This window comes from Anomaloglossus baeobatrachus, chromosome 12 (assembly GCF_048569485.1).
Source record: "Anomaloglossus baeobatrachus isolate aAnoBae1 chromosome 12, aAnoBae1.hap1, whole genome shotgun sequence".
NCBI classification, from domain to species: domain Eukaryota; kingdom Metazoa; phylum Chordata; class Amphibia; order Anura; family Aromobatidae; genus Anomaloglossus; species Anomaloglossus baeobatrachus.
Window position 1 is genome coordinate 91,517,684 of NC_134364.1, and position 4,944 is coordinate 91,522,627.

Consider the following 4,944-nt stretch of genomic DNA (forward strand, 5'->3'; position numbering starts at 1 on the left):
GCAGGTTAATAGAAAAATGTAGTTTTGTAAAAATTAGACTTTTTCGGACATACATTGTTTTGTGTTGGCTTGTAAATAACCTTAAATATATTTAAAGGCAGATAATTATAAATATATATATGGAAATAAATGGTCTGTTTGGACTTAATGTATTTTCTGTTAAATTAGTAATGACACTGTCACGCTAGGTAAAAGGAAGTACCAAGCGAGCAGCAAAAGGTAAGGAAAGGAGACCCCTGTGTCTAGGGAAGGGGGGGGATGGTGATCTCTGAACAAACCTACTGCTTGTCCCTGGAGTCCCTCACCACCCTAGATAGGTCCTACATCTATCCGCCGAGCCGGACACCTGACCCTAGTGCTGAACCCTAAATAGGGAACAGGTGGGATGAGCTCTTCATCAACCCCACTAAACACTAAATGAAGGCACAAGGAGGACACACGGGGAAAAAGCATCAACTACTTATCCACAGATGAGTCAGACAGTTCAGCATAGCTTCAGCAACGATACTACAGATGAGAGCAAGCCACCTGCTTGCAACCAGAGCTAGAGTGAACTGAATAATATCACCAGCACCAGTCCAGGACAGAAGGGAGTAATTAAGCACCAAGAAAATACTGATCATCAGCAGCTGGGTGAAAGGCGTGCTTATGCTGGATCCAAAAGGGGGACAGATGTAAATCTAGCAGGAAAGCTACCTATTACAATGAATACTGAAAACAGGAACAATAGAAAATCAGGGAGCATTTTCCGCAGCCAAATGCTGTGACCGTCTATTGCCAGAAACCACATGACTGTCTGTCACCTGTGACACCCGCCGCTTTAAAAGTATGTTATTATAATAGGGGGTGTTCCTTACATACAGTACATTTCTATATAATGTGTGAATGTAACTCATTTTTACAAAGGAATCTTGGCGTTAATTTTGTATAGACCTAATGTGAATGTTTACATATTTATTACATCCCAGTTGCAGTACCCTTTTGAACCTCTGGGAGTGCTGCAATGAAACACTAACTGGAATGAAGAATGAGCACACAAAGACATGTCTGGAAACTAGCAGAAAGGTGTAACCATCTCATACTGATAACATCTAAATAGGTCTGTGCCGCTCATAATTGCACTGTCAGCCTCAAGATCTTTTTTTTTACAGCATAACAACTAGATTAAGGCCTCGTTCACATGAGCGTATAAATCAGACAAGTGTAATGCGAGAAAAAAAACGCAATGCACTCTGAACAATGTTATTCAATGAGGCATAGATCTCCAGCTTTTTTCTCATGCCGATTTGGCATGAGAAAACAATCGAGTGCCTCTGCAAATTAGATCATGCGCATCTATACAAGTCTATGGGTGAGTGTGAAGCACTGGACTGCACTCGAATGTCATCTGAGTGCAGTCAGATATACACCAAGACAGACAATAGAGAAGATGGAAAGATTAAGCTCTCCATCTTGGTACCTATGATACAATTCTCACACGCAAGAGAATCGGATCACAGTGAATGGCACTTGTCTCACGCTCGCAGCAGAGATTGAGGAAAGTGTCATTAGCATATCGCATCCAATGCTATATGCTTGCGTGACCGCAGCCTATTAGTTATATACTTCACACCTTCAAACACCTGAAAATTGCTTATACTGATCCCAAAAAGCTGAATGAAGCTCCCATAACAATGTGTGCTAGCCAAATATGAATACTAAGGGGTACTTTGCACGCTGCTACATCGCTAGCCGATTGTAGCGATGCCGAGCGTGATAGTCCCCGCCCCCGTCGCACATGCGATATCTTGTGATAGCTGCCGTAGCGAACTTTATCGCTGCGGCAGCTTCACACGCACTTACCTGTCCTGCGACGTCGCTCTGGCCGGCGACCCGCCTCCTTCCCAAGGGGGCGGGTCGTGCGGCGTCACAGCGACGCCACACGGCAGGCGGCCAATAGAAACGGAGGGGCGGAGAGGAGCGGGACGTAAACATCCTGCCCACCTCCGTCCTTCCTCATTGCAGGCGGGACGCAGGTAAGGCGATGTTCCTCGCTCCTGTGGCTTCATACACAGCGATGTGTGCTGCCGCAGGAACGAGGAACAACATCGTACCTGTCGCTGCAGCGAAATTATGGAAGTGACCGACGTGACACAGATCACCAATTTTGAAACGCTTTTGCGATCGTTTATCGGTGCTTCTAGGCTTTACACATTGCGACGTCGTTACCGGTGCCGGATGTGCGTCACTTTCGATTTGACCCCGACGAGATCGCAGTAGCGATGTCGCAACGTGCAAAGTACCCCTAAAGTGATTCTGTCCCATGTGGCCCCTTTGTCTTTGCTCAATGTGCCTCTTCTTGCTCTTACCAATTATTTCACAAATGTTTTTCTGTTATTCCCAGGTTCTCATACAAGTTTCATCTTTAGTGTTTGTGTCCCCATTGCCCATTCTTCCCATTCTAGTTTGATTTCCCCATATTTTACCTATAGCACCTATGTCCTGGGTGCCCTTCTTGTGCATCTGTCCTAAATGCCTTTTATAGTGCCTGTCCCAGGTTCCCAAATAAAATGTCTGCTATTCTACAGTACTTCTGTCCCAGATGTTCTTAATTTCCCCCTTCCCTAGGTGTCCCTTACAGTGTTTCTGCCCATGATGATGTGTCTCAGATGCTCCATACTGGTCCTCAATTGCCCCTATACTGTGCCTTAGGTACGCTGTAAAGTGAATCTGCCCAAAGTGCCTATCTAGTTCCACAGCCCCATATTCCACCCACAGTGTTTCTTCCTTAGTTGCCCCTTTTATTGTCTCCAATAATGAATGTCCCAAATGCACTATAAAAAAATTGTTTAAAAGAACAAAAAGTCCTCAGTGGTTGATACCTTTTAATGGCTAACACGGTACAAAGATATATTTTACTTGTACCAAATGCACTATAGCATTTCTGACTTAAAGTGAACCTGTCATGTGCAATATGCACCCAGAACCACGAGCAGTTCTGGGTGCATATTGCTAATCCCTGCCTAACTGTCTCTGCATCTAGTAGCATACATAAAAGGATCTTTAGAAAGAGTATTTCTAAAGATCTTTTATCATATGCTAATGAGTGCGGAGACTTTTACCAAGGGCGTTACTTCCCTTGCTAGTTGGCCCCATTAGCATGTTAGCATGCCCCTGTCGGTGTGCTAACATGCTAATGAATGTTCGTCAGCGGATTAACTCACTCACCTGTCCGCTGCCATCACGTCTGACAGGGGATTTCGGCTCAGTACGCATCACCCCGGAGTTTCGGTCATGCACATTATGAAGCCAGGTGTACGCGTCCCGGCTTCAAACTGAAGTAGTGCGCATGACCGAAAGTCCAGGGTCATGCGGACTTAGCCAAAATCCAACGTCCGGCGGCGATGGCAACAGAGAGATGAGTGAGATCATCATCTGATGCTGCGCATTCATTAGCATGTTAGTTCACCCCTGTGGGCATACTAACATGCTAATGGGGCTGACTAGCCAGGGGAACTAACGCCCAGGGGACTAGTCCCCGCACTCATTAGCATAAGATAAAAGATCTTTAGAAATAATTTTTTGAAAGATCCCTTTATCTATGCTTCAAGGTGGAGGGACGGTTAGGCAGGGATTAGCAATATGCACCCAGAGCGGTTTGTGGTTCTGGGAGCATATTGGACCTGACAGGTTCCCTTTAAGCCTCACTCTATAATTCAAATAATTAATTCAAATAATAATTCTTTAATTAGTATGCATTTTCTGTCTGAGAACCCTGCCCCACCCATAGCCATGTATCTTATTTCACATATATAGCTTGGTCCTTTGCTTCCCATACAGAGCAAGTTTTTTAACTGCAGGTGAGGTCACACATAGGATAGGGACCCCAAAAATAGAGATCACCTTGGCGTTTGGTTTTGGAGCTCCTTTGCATTGATCAATACAATGGCTAAACATCTCTCATTCAGAGCAGTTATGCATATACCATTTTCATGTTTTTCACTTTTTTCAGATAGTCCATTGTATTTTTCAGTCTAGTATTCCCATAGCAGTTCTGCTTTTCATCCTTCCCACATACATTGTGACTGGTGTGCAACTCTTTATCCTATTGTTTAGTTGTATATTTTTGAGTCTTGCATCTTGTTCACACCATTGGTGTTCCAAACGTACATTCTTTTATCACTCTATAATTCCTCTGTTACAGTTGTCCATTAATTTCCCCCTCCTGAGGTACCTCTATAGCACTTCTGCGTTTCATGCTCATGCTGTGTCTCAGGTGCCCCCAGTACCAGTGTCTTTGCTGACCACTAAATGAATGTGCCCACTTTTTTGTCTTTTGCATCAGAGCTATGGTAAAAAGGAGCTAGAACACAAAGCGCATTGCAGCCATGATAGAAAGATATCAGAGGATGAAGAGCATCACAGCTTTGATAGAAATCTGTCAGAGTATCAACCCAAAACAGAAAAAAGCAATCAGACATCCTAATGCAAAAATTATTCTTTATTAAAAATGAATGGGTGTGAGAATAATAAAAGAAAACAACAGAAAAAAGGAAGGTGAGTAATGGAGTATCCAATGCATTTAGTGTTAATAGTGGACAATAAGCACAACACTCACAAAAGACAAAATGATTGGATACATAAGGCCACTTTACACGCAGCGACATCGCTAGCGATGTCGCTGCCGATCATACTTGCCGATCATACTTGCCCCATACTGCCGATCATACTTGCTGATCATACTTGTCATTTGTGCGTCACGGGCAAATCGCTGCCCGCACAAAATCGCTAGGCCCTGTCACACGGACTTACCTTCCAAGCAACGTCGCTGTGGCCGGCGAACAGCCTCTTTTCTAAGGGGGCGGTTTGTGCGGCGTCACAGCGACGTCACACGGCAGGCGTCCAATTGAAGCAGAGGGGCGGAGAGCAGCCGAATGAAAGACACACCCACCTCATTGCCAGAGG